Raw genomic sequence first — 24,159 nt, 5'->3', positions numbered from 1 at the left:
ACCCGGACCTTCTTGCTGTGAGGCGACAGCGCTAACCACTATGCCACCGTGCTGCCCTGATACCGTTCATGATAGAACATATTCAAGAGTTAAGCAATGACAGATTTGGAAACTTAGATGAGCGTCTGCATGCACAGTTTTCACAGCACGGCCAGCAAACCGTATAAAAGTCTATAGATCTGCCTAGTAATAGTAGTTTTGCTCTCTTTTCTGAAAAGTCATCATCATGTAAGGAATAAAACATGAAGGGGTTCTACGAAAGGCAAACAATCAATGAGAGGGTGGTGTGCTGCTTTGTTTTGGGTTGTTACCACCCCATAGTTGATTATTTTCCTATAACACAACACAACATACAACACAACACAACAGCACAGCTATACCACACAACAATTTGTCAACATTTACATTTTTGTATTAAATAAACTTCAAAAATTTTTTATCCATTTTTAGTTACATTTCTTGTGGCACATCTGCAAAGCAATTTAATTCTTATTATCATTTTCATTATAACAGTTATAAACAGTCATTACCTCACAAGCCTTGTTTTTTCCCTTATTACATTACTGAGAAACTAAGAAAACACAAAGTCCTTTGTCCTAAAGGCTTTCCTGTGGTGGAAAAAATTACTGCTGTAACAAAGCACTGGTATTAGCGATTCCTTCCATAGCAAAGGTTTTACTGAATCATCTGTAGCCCCATTTATTTAGCATATTTATGTATATAAAAAACACAAACATAATAAAGCTGCAATCTGGTGTTAAAAACAGAGAGACATACTATTTTTTATTCAAATAGTGGAGAAAGAAAGTGGCAGACTGTGACTATAAGCAAACATCTCTGAAGGTGATTAATTTAACTATCACAATATCATAATGCCCAGTATCAAAAAGATGCTATGATCATTCATTCATTCATTCATTCATTCATCCTCACTAACCACTCTATCCTGATCAGGGTCATGGTGGATCAGGAGAATTGGAGGCAGAAGACGGCATCAAGTTCTACTCCTGTCAGCCTGAATATTACTGCTGATCACATGCATCCATTTATGGCCACAATTTACTCATTAGATAATGATTACTCCTCGCACGAGACCGCAAGTTGGCCTAGTGGTTAGCGTGTCCGCCTCTTGACCGGGAGATCATGAGTTCTACTCGCGGTCAGGTCATACCAAAGACCATTATAAAAATGGTACCTACTATCATCTGGCAAGGCACGCTGCAATACAGATGCGAGTGGGGAGTCAAACCCTCGCGGTTACCAGAGGACTAGCCCCCCTCTGTAACCCTAGCTATAGGGTTACATTTCGATAGCCGAGGGCTATCAAAATGGAGATTGGCGCTGCACCCATACACCTTAAAGAGTTGGTTAGTACTGGGACAGGAGACTGCCTGGGAAGTCCAGATTCTGGTGTGAGAGGGACTTTGAGTCCTCGCATGATAATGTGTCATGTCAGAAAGTTGTCTCAAACTGGTTCCATGAACATGACCGTGTTCACAATACTTCAACGGCCTCTGCAGTCGCCGATCTGAATCCTATAGATGATCCCAACCTTTAGGATGTAGCAGAACAGGAGAGTCACAGCCCAGAACCTTAATGGAATGTGTCCAACACCAGATTCCAGGTCATGAAGAATTTGGGCTGTTCTGAGGGTAAAAGTGAAGTCTTACCCAGGATTATTGTGGTGTTCTGAAAAAAAAAAAGTGGTTGTATTGATTGTATAAGGATAATCTTGCATACATCCACATAAAAATGGTCTCTTAATTTTTTGTTCCATAGCTGTATTATTAGCCAGTGATAGGCAACTTTTTGGCAATTAATTAATTTCTGCAGTGTTACTAACAAATTGCAAGCATAAGATATAAAAATAAGATATAAAATTAAACGTGAACTTGTGCAGGATTATGCAACTACAGTCAACATATATAAAAAACAATGTTTTTCCCATTTATTTATTTATTTATTTATTCATTCATTCTTGTAACCACAGTATATTTCTGGTATTGGCCATTATGATATTGTGGCAACTAAACTAAGCATTTCAATAATAATGTGGCTGTATGGGATTTTCAGAAAGTCCTTTGGGGAAAAAAAATCTCTAGAAAGTGGAGAAGTTGCATAAAGTTTCTGAAGAAGCACAAATTACTTCCTATATTCTTACATTTTTAAAGTTTCATTATGATTTCTGTTTTGGGTCTCTTATAACATGTATTGCCAAAGTCCTTTACTCCATTTTTCTCAGGTAGCAATCAACCAGCTATTAATAGTATTATAAACAGGTAAGTAGACACATCAGTGCGTGCTTGTACACACGTATTTTGGCAGTGTTGTCCATTCGAACGTGACGGTGCACATGGCCTGTGAAGCAAATTCCTGTCGTCCAGTCACTGTATCCTTCCCTTGAGAACCAGTTTAGAGGACAATTGTGAGACTGTAGGGTCTAAATTTAAACATCTACACATGACAAAGGATGGCTTTGGAGGAAGTTGTTCTGATTATACATATCCGATTCTATTTTTGAAATGTGAGAATTTTCAGAAAGTAAAATCGAGCTGTTGTCTTTAAATGCACATTGTTCGTAGGGTTCCTTGTGAATACCAAACTGTTTGTCCTATGACCCCTTCATTTGGCAGCAAAAGCCCCTCAGTAAGCAGATTAACATGACAAAGAAAAATAGATCTTAATTGCATTGAAGAGTTCTATTGAGTGATAACAGAAATGTCATTTAGACATCCCTTATCAAAAAGAAGTAGACTTCAAGTTCATTTTATGAAGTATACTTAAGTAAAGTATATTTCCTTAAGTATACTTTTGTGTACCAAGTATACTGATAATGTACTTACAGTATACTTGTAAGTAAAGTAATCTAATACTTCTTGGGACTAAATTGGCCCACTTTTAGTTGATAAAAAGTATACTTTAAGTCTAAGAGAAGTAAACTTTGAGTATACAACTAGTATTTTTTATTTTGTACTGCAAGTATACCACAAGTAAACTTATATACTAATAGTTTACTAGTTCTTTACTTGTAGTCCACTCTTTAGTTTACAAAAGCATACTTCATAGTATACTGGAAATATACTATGAGTTTACTTGTTTTATACTTCTAGTCCACTTTTTTTTAGTTTACTAAAGTATACTTTGTAGTATACTGGAAATATACTATTGGTTTATTCGTTACACACTTCTAGTCCACTTTTTAGTTTATAAAAGTATACTTTATAGCATATTGGAAATATACTATTAGTTACTGTTTATATACATCTACTCCACTTTTGAGTTTTGAAGTATACTGCAATTACCCTTCTAGGTATACTATTAGTTTTCTAGCCCTAACCCTTACCTCATGCACACTACCAGTAGACAACTTAAGTGTTTTGTACCTTAAGTTACAATGAAGTTATAAAGGTAAGAATTCACAAAATAACAACAGATACTCAGGATTAAGAACTGTGGCAGCGGGGGCGTGGTCAAGCGCCGGTCTGTGACAGGAGGGCGGAGCCAGGGAAGGTGAGTGGCAGAATCACTACACCTGACGGTAATTAACCTGTGTTTGTGTGTCTTCCCAGTAACCGCGCCCTATTTAAGGAGGCAGAGGGAGAGCTCTTCCCGGGACAAGAACACAGCGTGTGTGTGTATTAAATAGAAAAACGGTATTGTTACACTGAAAAGTCTGGCAATAAAAGCCGATTTGTACCTGAAGCTTTGTCCTGCCGTCCTCTGTGCTCCACCCACACCTCAGAGAGCTCTACAGTCGTACCGAAACCCAGGACACAGAAGGGAGGGGAGAAGAGAAGACGTCGTCGGCCGTCCTGCCACCGGAACAGCCGCCAAATGATCCTTCATTGCTGCGCACTGTTGTTGCAGGTGGCCCAGCTCCCCGCAGCGCCAGCAAACCGGCCCGGGCTTTCCCTCTGCACCTGTGCTCTGGGGCTCACTCACCTGAGGGGGGGGGAGAGACAGACACAGAAGGGAGAAACGGGAGGGCACCACGGGTGCGGCGGGCCGGCTGGGGTGGAGCCGGCCCCCGCCTCCGTGGTGGGGGAATGGGGCGAGGACGGCCGACGACGTCTTCTCTTCTCCCCTCCCTTCTGTGTCCCGGGTTTCGGTACCACTGTAGAGCTCTCTGAGGTGTGGGTGGAGCACAGAGGACGGCAGGACAAAGCTTCAGGTACAAATCGGCTTTTATTGCCAGACTTTTCAGTGTAACAATACCGTTTTTCTATTTAATACACACACACGCTGTGTTCTTGTCCCGGGAAGAGCTCTCCTCTGCTCTCCCTCTGCCTCCTTAAATAGGGCGCGGTTACTGGGAAGACACACAAACACAGGTTAATTACCATCAGGTGTAGTGATTCTGCCACTCACCTTCCCTGGCTCCACCCTCCTGTCACAGACCGGCGCTTGACCACGCCCCCGCTGCCACAAGAACATATTCATTTTCTTTAAAAATCAAAATTTAAAGCAACATTGTATTAAATGCCAAAGTATAAAAACATGGCAATGACAACTGAAATTGACATCCAAGCTCAAAAGAAATAAATAATAAAATTTAATTATTCCACTCAGGAGAAATAATAATAAAAAAAAAACCTTATATGGAACCACAGACATACCTAAGAGTCAACAATGCTGAAGCACAACTACAGGGCAAGTACACTTAAACATAAGGCACAAATATTTTAATACTTTATTCCACTCTTGTTAAGTATATCTTGATCAAAAGTTTAAGTATAAGCTTAATATACTTAGACTTTTCTATATACTTTTCAGTATAAGCCAAGTATACTTATATATAACTTTATTAAGTATATCTCTGATAAGTAAATAAAAAGTAAACTGAAAGCATACTCTCTTATTTTTAGTTTAAAAGACGTATACTAGAAGCACACTTGAATAAACTTCTTTTTTTGTAAGGGATGTTCTGGTTGTGGCACCTGTTTTAAAAAGGAAACCTTATTAAATGTGAGTTAGTATGACTGTCATTAACGTCTACGCTTTTGCATGAGTATTGTGAGAGGTAAAAGTGACCTGCTGATGTCATCGCTTGCACTCTAAAGACAGATACGTGGAGGTAGAATTTCAAATCGCATGTCCTTGGAGCACTGGAATAAAAAATAAATTAGTGCAGTGCTTAAGGCATGGAAACTGTGCTAAGCCAAAGTATACCCATGAGCTTAGCTCCGTCTGCTTCTCAAACTTCAGTTATTTGCATGTGTTTAAACATCCCAGAACCATTTATAATGCAGGTCACATCAATGTCCTCTCTTCAGCAGTGGAGTGCTTTAAAGAAGTTTATTGTCTGTGTAGCACCTACTTATTCCTTCATAAATTTAAAAAGAAGGCATATGCTAACTAAAAATGTTAGGGACCAGGTAACAAGTGAAATGATCTTAAACAATAATTCACTTTGCATAAGACCGTCAAACTTACTCATACAGCACACCTAATATTTGGTTAGATGTTCCCTAGCAAGTATCAGCTTGACTACATGCTTTTGGTAGCCATCAACAAGCTTCTGGCAAAATTCTGGTTGGACATTTGACCACTCTTCATGGCAGAATTGATAGAGTTCAATTCAATTTGTGTGTTTCCAGGCATGGACCTAACTTTTAAGGACAATCCCCATATTTTTGATAGGGTTGAGATCAGGACTTGTTTGCTTTACGTTAGTCTGCTTTATCCATTCCACAACTAGCTCTGATGTGTGTTTTGTGTCATTGTCCTGTTGAAACACCCAACTGCATCCAAGTTTCTCATGGTTTGAGGTTATGCTGAAGAATTCTGAGGTAGGTCTTCTTCTTCTTCTTCTTCTTCTTCTTCTTCATTATTACATCCGCTTTTTTTGTGCAATGCACCAGTTCCACTGGCAGCAAAACAGCCCCAAAGGATGATGCTACCACCACCATGCTTCACCGTTGGTACAATGTTCCTCTGTGGCTCTGGTCATTGTGGCCAAACAACTGAATCTTTACCTCATCGGACCATAAAACTCTCCTCCAGAAGGTTTTTTTTTCTCTTTGTCCATGTGGTCAGCTGTAAACTTTTTGAAGCAAGGGTTTCTTTTTTGGATGGTAGCCTCTCAGTTCATGGTGATGTAAAACTCACTTGACTCTCAACAGTGTTCCAACAGCTTCCAGTTCATGACAGGCCTGTGCCTTGGTGGTTCCTGGGTTGTTCCTGACCATCCAAACTAATTTCCTCTTAGTTGATGTTGACAATTTAGATCTTCTTCCAGCAAAGTGCCTTGGCAAAGTGGTTACACCTCCCAATGACTTGCACTTACATACGATTGAAAAGATGATCTTGGAATCTGCAGTTGTTTAGAAATGGCTCCAAGGCACCTTCCTGAGTTGTGTTACTGAATGGTCCTCTCGCTCAGATCTGCACTGAGCTCTTTGGACTTTCCGATTGTACTGTGTGTTGGTCAATCCAATGAGTGCTGTCAAACAAACCTGCTTTTTATGTTGGCACAGAGAAGCTACCAGCTGTAGTCAATCATGCTCACTAACAGGAAGTTAAGAGGCCTTGACCTTAGCAAGTTAAAAGACATTTTGGAACTTTCAACACCACTGAATTAATAATCTAAGTGGATGTATACATATAGGGTTTTTTTTTTATCCTGTATGTATAAGTTTTACCTTGTGGTGATTTCAGAAAACCTAAAATCCATTAAAATATGTGCACCACGTTCTTGGATTGTTGGTTATTTTTTCTATTAAAGCATTTTGTGACAGAAAAGGAACAGTTCAAGAACAGCACTGAAAGCCCAATATTGCTATGACGTGCATGTCCATGTACGTAAACATCTGACTGCAAATGTATGTACCATATTCAAAGATATAGCTAATTGTACTTTTCTTATTATAATAATTATGCATAATTTTAGGGGATTTATACTTCATCAGAAAATTAAAGCATGTACTTTCACTTAGTCACATTTACATTAAAATAATATTTTTTAACTCCTCAAATTTCACATATTTGCATTTTAAATTTACTAAGTAAGGAATGAAATACAACAATCAATGATGTAGTGGCGTGATGTTGATTATTTTCCTATAAAAGTACATCCCAATGTGCTTTATTCCTCTTATACCACAACCAGTCCCTGTCTTAGCCCATGTTTACATTAGACCGTATCAGCAGATCATCAGATTGACGTTTTTAAAACGATTAGCGTGCACACAGCAACACCAATACACGATTTGCGTGCACATAGCAACGCCAATACACGGATACGCTCGGCTCCGCAGGCATCCTGCGCTCCAAATCACTCCGCCCTGAACAGCGAGTGCCCTCTGGAGGGTGCGCACTCCGGCCCTGCGCAGCTCACACAGCGCGCGAGTGTAGTGCACAAGCCACGATTCGGGACTGAGCCACTGTGTGTGTGATCCCAGCGCATATCACTTACTACTTGCAAGTGGAAGGATGGCAAGCCTAAAGACAATCATAACTACACAATGGGCAGTATTTGCATCAGTATTTGCAGTATTTTCATACTTTTATACTCTTTAATGAAAGGTGATACAAGGCGGAAGTCCGCGCCGTTTTTCAGCAGTCGCGTCACATGACCAACGCCAGCGAATCAGGAAGGTGGCTGTCACAGTGACATTGTCCAATGAGACGCCAGCTAGAGCTCAGCACAGCGTATCCGCGTATTCTCAATGTTTACACAGCACCGGAGCTGACACGATCTGGATTAAATACGTGGACGCTGGCGGATTCCCGTTTCCCGGCGTTTCCAGGCGGTTTAATGTAAACGGACAGTGCATCCGCGAAGAAAACGAGACAGATACGGTCTAATGTAAACGTAGCCTTAGATGTTAGAAACAATAACATGAGTGCATTAATATAAACCTGTGATTTGTGATTACTAGAGTTCCGATCATTTAAGCATGGGCATTTTGTATAGCTTTTGTACAGTAAAAATATATTTTGTTTAGCTAAATTGTATGCATAGTACTGATCCTTACACTTAGGTATACAGTACATTGTGGTTGTTTTGTTTTTGGTATTTTTTTCCACGTCCTGAAGGCAATGAATAGATCAATAACTGTATTCAAGTTAAATGTGCAAGCTCCAAACTAATCAGACACAAAGAGGCCAGAGCAGTAGTCTGTGTTAAAACCTTGTTGCTGTGATTTAGGCTTAATTTTTTTTTTAATTAAAAAAAAGCATGATATTGGATTTTGCAATTATCCAACCATTTGACCCCAAATTTTTAATTTGGACTCTATTAACTTTGACTCTTATAAACGCTTTCACATAAAAAATGATACACATTTTACGTCTAACGCTGTTTACATTAAGGCTATACTGTAAGAACTTGTTCTTATCACAACTGCAGCATGTTCAGCAGGGTGAGATTTCCTGCCAGCAGTGTCAGGCTTTTCCGCAGGCTTATCGAACGTGTTTAATTAGAGATGGTGAATGTGGTTCACACCCTCTGAAAGCTTTAGCAGTGAAGAACCGACTATAAAGCATGTCACTGATTTGTAGCTCACAGTTTAAACCGATCCCAGATCAGCTGTAAAGGCAGAACATTCACACAGAGTGAAGGCGCTGGACATGCCGTCTCAGAACGTCTCAGTGTTGATGGATGACGGTTTACTCCACAGGGACCTGCTATGGGTGTTGGCAGCTTTTCACAGCATTGTTCTCCAAGCAGCGATCTCTCCGGTAGGAAGCCCCCGCCACACTTTCCTCAGCGCTTTCCATCAGGATACAACCCCCAACATCCCCCATTCCCACCCACGTCCTCCGCAATCCACACCCCTTTTGCTGCTTTCACAGAACTTCCTATGCAACAGCCTTAGAACGCCATGAAATCTCCCGATGTTTCATTTGCTTACACTTGCAAAATAACACTATCAAGGTGAATTTCTCAGTGTAAAACTATTGCAGTTTGTTTGCCATCTTCAGTTACTGTGCAGATTAAACAACACACACCTTTACTCCCTTTATGACTTTTGCTTGTTTTTCCTCTAAAGGAAATGTGTCAGTAATTTTTTTTCTTGAATTATGACTCAAAGCATAACAGGAAATCCAATTATGATTCTTTAACCAACACAAATTGTTTCTAAAGAGATACAAACTCATTTCTACTTTTTTTTTTTTTAACCGAGTATGTAAATTAGCACCTGCAGGCTAATGATTAAACTATTAAATGGACCACTGTATGCTGAACCTAGCAAACTACTCAGCTGGGGTGTTTGAGGAGCACGTTTTGTGGAGGAAACAGGATAAACAAAGTCAGTGACTGTAGAATTTAGCGCTGTAGGAAGTGAGCACACTGCAGACTTAACAAGACAGTGCAGTCGACATAGACGTCATATTCAACATTGTCTTAAAGTGCATATCTTGGACCAATTTTGGGTTTTTTTATATGAAAGTATGTCCCTTTACACACTCATCCAGAAGGGTAATTTTGCACAAGGCCATCTGTCTACAGCAGAAAAAAATAAAATAACAAAACGCGTCTGGAAAAATCCCAAGGGAGTCTGGAGCCAGATTCGTGACGTCACCTGCGGAAGCGCCAGCAGGCTGCGAGAGCTTGCACGGTTTCAGTGCACAGCCTGTGTAGACCAAGTTTAGCAGCTAGCAATTTTGCATTGAAATATGGAATTGTCACCTGAGCGCAATGTTATTTCACCTTTGGATGAAGACTATAATGAGATGTCAGGATTGGGGCTTCATCTGTTTGGATTTGATGATGATTCAAGCAGTGAAGACGACGGAGACAACACCGGGGATGTAAATAATACGGTCGTTTTCTCATAAACAAACCAGCGCTGACGTAGGATTCAGAAGGAGGCGTCCCGCACGTGCCGTCACGAAAATCAATGTTTGCCGGGAAATCCAAATGGCAAGTTTTTTCAGAGGCGGACCAATTCGCCTCAAATGGCTTGATTTCAACTGAATTTTTCTGGTATTGCGCAAGGTAAAACAAATTACACAAAATGCAACAGATATTTGACCAAAGTCTCATCTCATTATCTCTAGCCACTTTATCCTGTTCTACAGGGTCGCAGGCAAGCTGGAGCCTATCCCAGCTGACTACGGGCGAAAGGCGGGGTACACCCTGGACAAGTCGCCAGGTCATCACAGGGCTGACACATAGACACAGACAACCATTCACACTCACATTCACACCTACGGTCAATTTAGAGTCACCAGTTAACCTAACCTGCATATCTTTGGACTGTGGGGGAAACCGGAGCACCTGGAGGAAACCCACGCGGACACGGGGAGAACATGCAAACTCCACACAGAAAGGGCCTCGCCGGCCATGGGGCTCGAACCCGGACCTTCTTGCTGTGAGGCGACAGTGCTAACCACTACACCACCGTGCCACCTATTTGACCAAAGTTTAATATAAAATAGGAGAATTACATTGATGTTGCTCCTGAATTTACCCCTGATATGCACTTTAAAGCCTGTTGCCATTATGCCTATGATATCTTGTATACTTTGCGGAGAATTGGTTAAATTATGCTTCATGGCATAATTTAACCAATTTAGTGTCTGACATTCACCAATATTGATAGCATAAGCAATAATATTGTTACCATAAAGCAGAAATCGAAGGAGTCAGCTCCTTTTTAAAAATAATTTGATTTACTGTGTATCATTTGAACTTAACAGGGAATTATGGTGTTCTGCCTGCAGGAGGCAACATTCATGCTTTCAGATTTTGATTTACTTGCTGGAGCATGTTTTCAGCTTGGGGATCTGAAAGCATCACCAAGAGTCATTTTTAACCCTTTGATGCAAAACATATGCACACCATACCTGTCAACTTTGAGGTTTGAAAAAAAGGGATATTTCCCAGATTTTTAACTCAAAATAAGGGAAAATTTCGGAAAGTCGTACCCTTCACCAAAAGTGGGTGTGTAGTTGAATGGGGGGCAATTTTCTATCTAGTATTTGTGATTTCCTGTACTCTGGTGCATGTTGGTGATAGCCAAGACCCAAACTCAATATGCTTATGGTTTATAGAGTGCATTTGTGAATAAACTATACATTTATTTTTATTTGCTTTCAGTGGTACCAATTATTTCCCAAATTAAGGGCTAAAATACGTATCTTATGTTAAAATAAGAAAGGTCATTATATAACCAGTCAATAAATTCAATTCCATTGCAATTTATTATGGTTTTACCATAGTCATGGCCTCAGAACACTAGATAGATAGATAGATAGATAGATAGATAGATAGATAGATAGAGTACTAAAGAGATAAAGAGTAATATAAGATATTAAACCAAGAGTGATTTAAAATGGGTAAGTTTCAGATAGAAAATAAAATAGACAATGAGTGGATAAAACAGTTAATACACCAATTAGTTTACACGAGGCTATTTATGAGGTCTTAGCCAGGACATACTTAATGTAAACATGTGTAGCTTACCTTTGATTATTTAGGAGGCTTTCGTTTTCCCCATGGAAAATTTCTTTGCGATGGAAGAGTCTGGGAACATTCCAGCCATGCACTTGTTGAAATCATCAAAGAAAGAGAGGCTAATGTTTTTCTTAGCTATTAGCATCGCCATCTTCACCTCAGACCTAATCAGTGCTGCCAGATACTGCTGACGTTTTCCAGCCCAAAATATGTTCAAAACCCGCCAAAAAGCACTTGAAACTGCCCAATCTGGCAACACTGGACCTAATCACTTGCTCAGCCTCGCCTCCGGACGTAGTTCTGTAATTACTGATGCCTGAGAGGGCGGGGACGTGAATTCATGGCCCGACTTCCTGCTGTAAACTCTTGTCAGAGGCGCGTCATGAATTCTGAACCTACCGACTTTTTTATATTGTGAAAATACGGGATATTTTTGGGAAAATAAAAAAACAGGAAGACAGCGGGAAATAAGTCAAAATAAGGGATTTCCCGGGAAAAACGGGAGGGTTGACAGGTATGGCAATGCACACCCCTTTTAATGCACAACATGGGCCAAAAATGACCCGTATTCATTTTCCAGGTTATTTCATGCTGACTGAGTTTTTCTTTGCTCTATCTTTTGAAATCTCATCTCATCTCATTATCTGTAGCCGCTTTATCCTGTTCTACAGGGTCGCAGGCAAGCTGGAGCCTATCCCAGCTGACTATGGGTGAAAGGCGGGGTACACCCTGGACAAGTCGCCAGGTCATCACAGGGCTGACACATAGACACAGACAACCATTCACACCTACGGTCAATTTAGAGTCGCCAGTTAACCTAACCTGCATGTCTTTGGACTGTGGGGGAAACCAGAGCACCCAGAGGAAACCCATGCAGACACGGGGAGAACATGCAAACTCCGCACAGAAAGGCCCTCGCCGGCCACAGGGCTCGAACCCGGACCTTCTTGCTGTGAGGCGACAGCGCTAACCACTACACCACCGTGCCGCCCCTTGATTTAAAATTAAACGTCTTAATACTATAATAATAATTTGTTTCAAGTAATTACTTTAGCAGTGAATGGGGCCAGTTATTTATTTATTAACTATGTAGTTAGCTAAGCCAACTACAATAAAATTAGCTAACTAAAGTAGAATATGTCAACAGCTCGGTAGCTAATAGTAATTACTTGTAACTTTCTGACAAGTAATCTACTCACTCTCAAGGTAACCTAAACATAATCAATTTTTTTCTAAGGTAATGTTAGAACAATTGAAAAACATTACTTACATGTATGAGATGGGCAAAGGGCGCTGTGCTGAGCTGCGAAATGTCTGACACAAGCACAATTCACAGTTCCCACCAAACGCTGGAGTAAATGCATGCGGGTCGGTTCTGACCCATGTGTGTAAACTTGATGTAGAATTACAAAAGCTGTGCTTGTTCATAACTTAAGAAAGGAAAAATAAAAATGATAATTTGTGCTAAACAAAAACAAGATATTTACTGCATATTTGGAAAAGTAAATGACAAAATGAATTTATTTCAAAAGTATATCAGAAACACTCAGCCATACATGAAATAACCTGGAAAATGAATGCAGGTCGTTTTTGACCCATGTTGTGCATTAGAAGGGTAGTGATACAAAAAGGGTTTTTATTCAAAAAGTCACATCACATCACATTATCTCTAGCCGCTTTATCCTTCTACAGGGTCGCAGGCAAGCTGGAGCCTATCCCAGCTGACTACGGGCGAAAGGCGGGGTACACCCTGGACAAGTCGCCAGGTCATCACAGGGCTGACACATAGACACAGACAACCATTCACACTCACATTCACACCTACGGTCAATTTAGAGTCACCAGTTAACCTAACCTGCATGTCTTTGGACTGTGGGGGAAACCGGAGCACCCGGAGGAAACCCACGCGGACACGGGGAGAACATGCAAACTCCGCACAGAAAGGCCCTCGCCGGCCCCGGGGCTCGAACCCAGGACCTTCTTGCTGTGAGGCGACAGCGCTAACCACTACACCACCGTGCCGCCTATTCAAAAAGTAAGAAAGGAAAAAAAAATAAGGATGTATGATGATCAAAAACAAGTTAATTGAGGAATACCTTTAATACTGAATCTCATCTCATCTCATTATCTCTAGCCGCTTTATCCTTCTACAGGGTCGCAGGCAAGCTGGAGCCTATCCCAGCTGACTATGGGCGAAAGGCGGGGTACACCCTGGACAAGTCGCCAGGTCATCACAGGGCTGACACATAGACACAGACAACCATTCACACTCACATTCACACCTACGGTCAATTTAGAGTCACCAGTTAACCTAACCTGCATGTCTTTGGACTGTGGGGGAAACCGGAGCACCCGGAGGAAACCCACGCGGACACGGGGAGAACATGCAAACTCCGCACAGAAAGGCCCTCGCCGGCCCCGGGGCTCGAACCCAGGACCTTCTTGCTGTGAGGCGACAGCGCTAACCACTACACCACCGTGCCGCCTATTCAAAAAGTAAGAAAGGAAAAAAAAATAAGGATGTATGATGATCAAAAACAAGTTAATTGAGGAATACCTTTAATACTGAATGATGGAATTAATTTATTGCAAAGATATAGAAGATAAAAACTCAGCCGGGTCACTTTTGACCCATGTTTTGCATCAAAGGGTTAATTAATTTTTTAAAATGATATTTTTTGTTGAGTTCTTATAATTATTCGAGTGTTTGACTGCTCATTGATTGGGCTTATAAATAATGTCAACCTAGCCTAGCATGAAAGTTCAGGAAGAAAAAAAAACAGTACACAGTATTATTAATTTCACTGAAATAATGATGATAATATTTGAATATTATGTGTGTTATGTTCATAACTGATGTGGTGCTTTGATTTTTTTTCTTTTTTTCGTAGTTATCCCTGGGCGACATGGTGGTGTAGTGGTTAGCACTGTCGCCTCACAGCAAGAAGGTTCTGGGTTCAAGCCCAGTTGCTGATGTGGGGCCTGATGTGGGGCCTTTCTGTGTGGAGTTTGCATGTTCTCCCCATGTCTGCGTGGGTTTCCTCCGGGTGCTCCAGTTTCCCCCACAGTCCAAAGACATGTGGTTAGGTTAACATGGGGTGGCCTTGGGCTGAAGTGCCCTTGAACAAGGTACCTAACCCCTAACTGCTCCCTGGGTACTGCCCAGGCTGGCCACTGCTCTGGGTATGTGTGTGTGTTTACTGCCCCAGATGGGTTAAATGCAGAGGATGAATTTCATTGTGCTTGAGTGTGCATGTGACAAATAAAGGATTCTTCTTCTTCTTACAGAAAGTCTTGAGATGCCCAGGCATTATCACAGAGTAGTAATGAGTAACCTTCTAAATACACACAAAAAGAGCCCCACTTTTCAGGGTGGTTATCAATCGTAAGACCAAGTGAAGGGCACCTGCTAATCTCTTATTGTCATATCCTGTTTCTTTCCCAGTCAGGGCATAAAGGCTCCTTGGGAAAACACATTTCCCTGCGTGCAAGGCACTTTTGTGACGTCTATAAACACGGAAAGAGAGTGTGGAGGCCCTGGTGGTTAAGAGATAAGACAGAAAAACGTTAAAAGCTGGAAATTGCAGCATGACACGAGATTCAGTGCTTACATGAAGCACTTGCATAATGAAAATAATTACTAACTTCAGTCGGTTTGGACTTCGCTGTCTCCTATCAATAATCATCGCATATCATGGCGTGAGATCAGCGTGCGATATATGAATGTATCTATGTTTAAGAAATAAGCCCTGATTTTTCTAGGTCATGAATTCGGAGCCTATCCTGGGAGCACTGGCGAAGAAGCAGGAATACAGCCTGGATGGAACGGCAGGGGATCACATGCACACACATTTGAACATTCATGTTTTTGAGTGATGGGCGGAAACCAGAGAACCTAGAGCAAAACTACAGGGACGCGAATATATATCCATCCATCCATTACCCGTAACCGCTTATCCTGCACAGGGCTGTAGGCAAGCTGGAGCCTATCCCAGCTGACTATGGACGAGAGGCGGGATACACCCTGGACAAGTCGTCAAATCATCACAGGGCTGACACATAGAGATAAACAACCATTCACACTCACATTCACACCTACAGTCAATTTAGAGCCACCAATTAGCCTAACCTGCATGTCTTTGGACTGTGGGGGAAACTGGAGCACCTGGAGGAAACCCATACCCATAAAGACACGAAGAGAACATGCGAACTCCGCACAGAAAGGCCCCCATTGGCCACTGGGCTCGAACCCAGAACCTTCTTGCTGATATATATATATATATATATGTCAGAAGTATTTTTCCAGATGCTTGATTTTACTAATTCAGTTGGAATGTGTCCTGTAAAAGTCATTCAGTGGTTACTATCCAAAGCCCACACATCTGTATTTCATATACAGTACATTGCTAAACAGTGTAGTGAAGAACACAGCACACAGTAGGGATGCTGGAGTGGAAATGCCTGTGAGACCTTAATTTAGGACACCTGACTAGGACATTTGACTCGGACCCGTTGACATGATCTGTCAAAAACTTGGGATTATGAGCTACAGCATTTTATACCAGAGTACTGCTGAATTCTGATCTGATTAGTCAGAAGGTCTCATCTCATCTCATTATCTCTAGCCGCTTTATCCTTCTACAGGGTCGCAGGCAAGCTGGAGCCTATCCCAGCTGACTACGGGCGAAAGGCGGGGTACACCCTGGACAAGTCGCCAGGTCATCACAGGGCCGACACATAGACACAGACAACCATTCACACTCACATTCACACCTACGGTCAATTTAGAGTCACCAGTTAACCTAACCTGCATGTCTTTGGACTGTGGGGGAAACTGGAGCACCCGGAGGAAACCCACGCGGACACGGGGAGAACATGCAAACTCCACACAGAAAGGCCCTCGCCGGCCCCGGGGCTCGAACCCAGGACCTTCTTGCTGTGAGGCGACAGTGCTAACCACTACACCACCGTGCCGCCTAGTCAGAAGGTGTTGATCGATATTCTATAACAGCTAGCTGAATGCCAAATCGCAGATTTATACAGCATTCATGCACTTTTGTTTCTATAGTAACAGCAGGGTCTTGTATGGCTCCACATCATTTAAGTCTGATGAACAAATTAAAACACTTTGTTGTTATTTAACAAATAAAAACGTATTCAGGTTTTTTTAATTGATATTTATTGATATTTGCACTTATAGAAAGCGTCTTCAGTGGCAGTACTTTGTAACAGCTAAAGGTAAAACTGCAACTTTCTTCAGAACTTCTTGGTAATTTGGCAACTACATTTGAAGAGTTTGGTTCCAAAATGTGATAAATGCCAAATTTGAAAAATTTAAACTCCTGCCACCAAACCATCAGCAATTATCATATCTTACTTGTACCATATTCAGTTTTTGCCATTGATTTACACACTGCATTATGGCCTTTCATTCCAAAACGCAACAAGAGCCATCACCGATTTTTCTCAAAACCAGACATATCCATTTGGCCAATCAGAGGCCACCATTGGTGTGAAGTCTTCTAAGATGGCTGTGCCCATGAAGTAGGAAATAGCTTCGTCACTTCTTGCATTTATTGGACAATTTCACGCTGAATTCTGAATAATTTTGATAAACTAATCTCATCTCATCTCATTATCTCTAGCTGCTTTATCCTGTTCTACAGGGTCGCAGCCAAGCTGGAGCCTATCCCAGCTGACTACGGGCGAAAGGCGGGGTACACCCTGGACAAGTCGCCAGGTCATCACAGGGCCGACACATAGACACAGACAACCATTCACACTCACATTCACATCTACGGTCAATTTAGAGTCACCAGTTAACCTAACCTGCATGTCTTTGGACTCTGGGGGAAACCGGAGCACCCGGAGGAAACCCATGCGGACACGGGGAGAACATGCAAACTCCACACAGAAAGGCCTTCGCCAGCCACGGGGCTCGAACCCAGACCTTCTTGCTGTGAGGCAACAGCGCTAACCACTACACCACCGTGCCACCCATAAACTAATCTAAAAAATAAAATAATCTATAAAATAAAATAATCTGTCATGAAAGAACACGGTTAAATGCACTTTAAATAGAAAGGGATATGTAGCATTTTGGGGAAAATGCCGTGGCGTTGATATGTAGCGACTTGACAAAAAAATTATTACTTGGTTCAGTTAAAAGCTGCTAATTAGTTCCGGATTTCATTTTTGAAGTTTATTATCATTAAGGAGTTAGTCAATAAATTTTAAAACAGGATACAGTGGTTTTCCTTTTATCACTTCCTGTTATCAGAAAAAATTGATTTTTCTAAAAAAAAAAAGGGATTGGATATATAGCGTTTTGAAGCCAAACTCTTCATTTTGTGGTCTTCAAGAGCGAGTAACCGAAGAGATAGCAGGAAATAACCTGTCTTGCACATGTTCCACAAAACTAAAAGGTTCAAATGCAAGTTGTATCAATGATTCATCCAAAAATTATAACCATTGGCGAATTGCTATCCGATGAGAGAAAGGCAACACTTTGGGACATGCTGTAATAGGAAAATTATCAACTTGTGGATGGGATACAGCCCCCTGCTTCGTATCAGTACCAGCTAATACCTCAGATCTCACTGGTTTTGATTTGAGAGAGATTTGTTCTAGCACAGAGTCACACACACTAATGGGTTGTGCGACTCAGTATTTGGAGAGTGGATAACACACTGACAGGTGAAAATATGTTCTAACACTTAAGAATCTGATTTACACTCTGAAGTGTGGCGGATTCTCAAGTAACTCAAGAAGCAAATGCGACAACCATCAATGACTCAGAAGAGCAAACACGTTTGAGTGCTTGCCACACATTTGCAAGCCTGTGCAAAGGAGTGCTAAAGAATTCATGGAAACTTCTTTTTTTTTTACCGTTTGCGCCTCTGGTCACATACTGTACTTTAAAACCGCATCTGCAAAAGAGATCGTGTTTTGTATTTGTCTTTTCAGAAGGTGGAATGTCGATTTCATTTTGGACAGAAAGCTGGAACGGTGAAAGGGCTTCACCAGTTGGCCTGAGCTCAAAAAGCATTTATTTTAACTGGCCAGAGTTAACGGGAGGGTGGATAGCATACCTGAACATTAGCCCGTGCTGCAGTTTCCTCTTTTTGTAGCAAGCGATTTCTGTCCAAAGAAAACAAAACTTGAGGAATAGCCAGGGATCTGACCCTTAAGGTGTCAGTGAGAGAGGTGTGGGGATTCAGGCTATCGTTTGTTTAGGATGTGGCTTCCTTACACACTCACACAATGGCAATTTTCTCCTTCATCTCCTTGCTGGAAACGGAAAGACACACCTTAATCTGACATTCCGTTGCAATAAGTCAAAGCAGCTGAGGTGAGAAAATGAGAAGGCAAGCAACAGCTTACAGGAAGTAGCACCACAGCTAAACTGGATCCACCCAACATGGAGATGAATGCCACGTGCACCACCCCATCCTCATCTGGCCAAGTGCTTTCGCACATACACAAAGAAATGCTGACTCTTGATGATGAGATGGTTATATAATTATCAGAGAAATCCACATTGGATTGTTCAAACCTGTACAGTTAACATCTTTTGATCATAGACGTCAAACAGCCGTTAAAGTTTCCATGGCAACAGAGATGGCCAAAGAGGTAGGGAGTAGTGTAGCGCAATGTAATTAGTCAAATGGAAAATCCCAACTTTATACAACTTTGTGGAAAATAGTAAATATTTGAAAAAGCCATGGGGTGACTTATTATGTTTGACATGAACTGTACCACAGGAAACAATGTTTTATATTTCTTTCACATTATATGTTCATGTTGAGCTCACAAAATGTTATGTTATGTTATGTTATGTTATGTTATGTTATAGGTAGAATTGCAGATTGGATCCACACCACAGCAATTTCAATTTCAATCCCAATTCCAAAAAAGTTGGGACGCTGTGTAAAAGATTTGCAAATCATTTAAACCCTACATTTCATTGAAAATAGTACAAAGACAACATGTTAAATCTAGAAACTGAGAAATTTTATTGTTTTTTGAAAAAATATATGCTCATTTTGAATTTGATATCGGCAACATGTTTCAAAAACGTTGGGACAGGGGCATGTTTGCTTCTGTGTTGCATCATCTCTGCTTTTAACAACACTCTGTGAACGTTTGGGAACTGAGGGGACCAATTGCTGTAGTTTTGAAAGAAAAATGAAGAGTTTGGTTCCAAAACGCGATATATCCAGTTCCACTGTTTTGAAAAAAATCACTTTTTCTGATAACAGGAAGTGATAAAAGGAAAACCACTGTATCCTGTTTTAAAATTTATTGACTAACTCCTTAATGATAATAAAGTTCAAAAATGAAATCCGGAACTAATTAACAGCTTTTAACTGAACCAAGTAATTATTTTTTGTCAGGTCACTACATATCCACGCCTCAGCGTTTTCCCCCAAAATGCTACATATCCCTTTCTATTTAAAGTGCATTTAACCGTGTTCTTTCATGACAGATTATTTTATTTTATAGATTATTGTATCGAAATAATTCACAATTCAACGTGAAATTGTCCAATAAATGCGAGAAATGACGAAGCGATTTCCTACTTCATGGGCGCAACCATCTTAGAAGACTTCACGCCAATGGCGGCCTCTGATTGGCCAAATGGATATGTCTGGTTTTGAGAAAAATCGGTGATGGCTCTTGTTGCATTTTGGAATGAAAGGCCGTAATGCAGTGTGTAAATCAACTCATCTCATTATCTGTAGCCGCTTTATCCTGTTCTACAGGGTCGCAGGCAAGCTGGAGCCTATCCCAGCTGACTACAGGCGAAAGGTGGGGTACACCCTGGACAAGTCACCAGTCCGTGTCTATGTGTCACAGGGCTGACACATAGACACGGACAACCATTCACACTCACATTCACACCTACGGTCAATTTAGAGTCACCAGTTAACCTAACCTGCATGTCTTTGGACTGTGGGGGAAACCGGAGCACCCGGAGGAAACCCATGCGGACAACATGCAAACTCCACACAGAAAGGCCCTTGCCCGCCACGGGGCTCGAACCCAGACCTTCTTGTTGTGAGGCAACAGCGCTAACCACTACACCACCATGCCACCCATGTGTAAATCAATGGCAGATATTGTGTTTTGGTAGCCTAGTAAACTAGACCCACCCGTCTAGCGGCCAAAAATATTTTTGCCTAGCGAGTGGGTCTAGCCTCGCACCATATAAACAAAAACACCCCGGGCATCAAATCGTGCCCGCCAATCACAACGCAAGGTTTTTGTTTGGATTCTTTGGGCGGGCTTTTGCAGGAGTGACGACAAAGCTGCGCGACGCTGGAGAAAGCACAACAGGAAAGATGGCTACGGGCTAGTGAACAGCGCGCGTTTGACTCCGCTTTGGAATCAGTTTTAGAAGAATTAGACTTGGAGTTTTCGTTGAAACATGAGCAGGAAGAGGCTCTCCGCTCATTCCTTTTCAAGAAGGACGTTTTCGCTGTTTTGCCGACCGGCTATGGCAAAAGTCTGATCTACCAGCTGGCTCCGCTCGTAGCCAAAAGGATGGGGCTAGTTTGTGCAGTACGAAGAATTAATAAACAGCTTTGAAACATTACTTTTTGATTGTTTCTTATTTTCCCATTATTTTAAATTTAAGGGAAATTATTTCACCAAACACCACTAAATAAAAACTCTCAAAAACAGTTTAATCAAACCCTTGAAAAACACTTGGAAAAAAAAATGAGTGTATGTGGTACAGACTTCAAACTTGTGGTCATTATCTCCAAACTTCTTAATATCTAGAACCTGTTTATTAATTAATACGCATTTTGAAAAATTATTTATTTCAAGGCCTCCCCCACTGCTTTCTGTCGCTCTGACTATGTCACAGTCACTGTTGCGCTGATTGGTCAGAGCGTTGGCCTATACGCACAGAGACAGTTTGAAAGACAGCGGTTTGTTCCTCCCACCCCCTTCGGAAATGTCTACGGATCAAGGCCAGACTAAATATTCACATTTAGTCTGGCTTGCCAGGCTAGTGTTTTGGTGAAAACTGAATATGGTACGAGTGAGATATGATAATTTCTGATGGTTTGGTGGTGGGAGTTTCAATTTTTCAAATTTGGCATTTATCGCGTTTTGGAACCAAACTCTTCAAATGTTGTCCCATTCTTGCCTGATATACAATTTCAGTTGCTCAACAGTTTGCATCCTCTGTCGTTCTCTCCTGTTTCAAATTTGCTTCCCACAATGCCTTGTGCAAATAGGGAAAGCCCACCACATGATGCATGACGTAGTATCTTGTATTGGGTTATGGTGAAGCAGGAAATAATAGCGGAGAATTTCAGGCCGCATGGCCCTAAATTCATTAATTGTTCATTAAAAAAAAAAACTAATAAAATTGGAAGTCTGTGATTTGAATTCAGTAGCTTTCGTTCCTCTAAAGAAAAATAATTGGGTGTTGGGAAAATTCTTTCCATGACCTAAACTTAAAAAATCTGAACGGCAGTCTACTTTCAGTATTTATTTCCCCATATAATTTACTTAGTTACTTTTAAAATCAACATTGATAGCTACACACAACAGCGCTACCTGGCAGTCTGCTGCTAATCCCTTGCAAAATCCCTTGTCCTGTTGCTTTTTTTGTGTGCGTGTCTGAATAAGTTTTGGCTGAGCTGAAGTCCCAGGTCTAACAGTAACGGTTCACCACTGCTTGAAGTTAATAATACAACAAAAAAAAAAAAGATGTAGCTTGTCATATTACCTCAAAATTGCAACTAGCCAGAACACTTTAAGGACTGACTGTTGTAATGCTCTGACACTGGAGACTCCTTCCAAAAATGCTGAATATAAATCTGCTCAATTTAATCAAGTTTAAGAGGCTCATCTGCCATATATCCCTGTGTAACCTGTTTATTGTAATTAATCATGAATTATATTGATTAATTATAATAACTCTCGCAGTTACCAGAGGATCAACCCCCCACTGTAACGCTAGCTATGTAATAGGCGAGAGGCCGAGGGCTACGGAAACGAAGCTCGGCGCTGCCCTATGCACCACATGGCGTGGGAAGGACTTTGAATTATAATAATTAATTATATTTGTTATTGATATTACATCATTAATCATTATCATCATTCATATAAACCTGTGGTTTTCAGCTGTACTACTGACAGAGCTGCTGTTCGAGAATTAATCAACACTCTCTGACCAATCAGAAATCTATCATTCGAGAATTCAAGAGTGCTGCGGTATAATATCATATATCTTATGTACCTTGTCCATCTGGTGTCATTTTCCAATAGGAGGGAAAACTTTCTCCAACATGCCATTATACGTTTGCAGGCACTGTGTCTGACTGTGGGGAAATGAATTATGAGAATGTAGCAGAGCATAGCAGCATCCATCACATCATGTCTCCGTTTTCTTTCCTTATACAGCCTGATAAAATCAATAAACTTGTCCAGAAATGAATTTGTGAAAATTCTCCTTCACTGTACCTGTACTTTTAACATTCTTTGTTCTTTAATGAACAGTTTGATGGCAATGATCTCGATTCTCAAATTAGTGAACTTGGACATGTGCCTCGTTGAGTCATGGTGCAGAACTAATAGGTAAAAACCTTGCAGTGCCCCTGTAGTGAATCTTTTCACAAAGTCTCCTTACTAAAACTACTCCATACCTCCAGGGATGCCAGGTCTCAGCAAAATTTCCACCTCAACAATGTCTGAAAAATTGCACAATAAATGGAAACAAGCCCCAAATCTTCAAGCATTGAAAAAAGGAGGTGCATTTTTGTGTTTCTTTCTTTTCTGCACATGCAAATTCTAATGTACAGTATCTGCAATATGCTTTTTAATCATCTCTCGGTAAGGCCATTATGCACTTTATATTCCCTTTTTATCCGCCTGGCATATAATGCGGAGGGATATACACTACCGTTCAAAAGTTTGGGGTCACCCAGACAATTTTGTGTTTTCCATGAAAAGTCACACTTTTATTTACCACCATAAGTTGTAAAACGAATAGAAAATATAGTCAAGACATTTTTCTGGCCATTTTGAGCATATAATCGAGCCCACAAATGTGATGCTCCAGAAACTCAATCTGCTCAAAGGAAGGTCAGTTTTATAGCTTCTCTAAAGAGCTAAACTGTTTTCAGCTGTGCTAACATGATTGTACAAGGGTTTTCTAATCATCCATTAGCCTTCTGAGGCAATGAGCAAACACATTGTACCATTAGAACACTGGAGTGAGAGTTGCTGGAAATGGGCCTCTATACACCTATGGAGATATTGCACCGAAAACCAGCTAGAATAGTCATTTACCACATTAGCAATGTATAGAGTGGATTTCTGATTAGTTTAAAGTGATCTTCATTGAAAAGAACAGTGCTTTTCTTTCAAAAATAAGGACATTTCAAAGTGACCCCAAACTTTTGAACGGTAGTGTAGCTATCGCTCTGTCTGTCTGTCCATCTGTCCGTCTGTAAACATTTTAGTTTTCAGAGCATAACTCAAAAACTATTAGGACTTTTTTCACGGAACCTCACAGTTATGTTAAGTGACTAGAGGAGAATAGAATCCCTTTATTGTCACTGCACAAATGTACAACGAAATTTAGTTCATCATAGGAGAGCAAAGACACTGCATAGGTTCACACCACCACTCTTGGGCACTTCAGCCCAAGGCCATCCCATGTTAAACTAACTGCATGTCTTTGGGGGAAACTGGAGCACCCGGAGGAAACCCATGCAGACACAGTATGCAAA

General features: G+C 41.0%; 1 long non-coding RNA gene across 1 annotated transcript; it reads right to left on the bottom strand.

The window, feature by feature from the left end:
- Positions 1-752: 752 nt before the first annotated feature.
- LOC132873700 (uncharacterized) lies at positions 753-18,724 on the bottom strand. Its single transcript, XR_009651593.1, has 2 exons — positions 18,496-18,724; positions 753-1,689 (listed from the first exon to the last, which is right to left on the bottom strand). It is a non-coding gene; the product is annotated as an uncharacterized LOC132873700 (long non-coding RNA).
- Positions 18,725-24,159: the final 5,435 nt, after the last annotated feature.

This window comes from Neoarius graeffei, chromosome 25 (genome assembly GCF_027579695.1).
Source record: "Neoarius graeffei isolate fNeoGra1 chromosome 25, fNeoGra1.pri, whole genome shotgun sequence".
Taxonomy (NCBI): Eukaryota; Metazoa; Chordata; class Actinopteri; order Siluriformes; family Ariidae; genus Neoarius; species Neoarius graeffei.
This window is presented reverse-complemented; position numbering and strand designations above follow the sequence as displayed.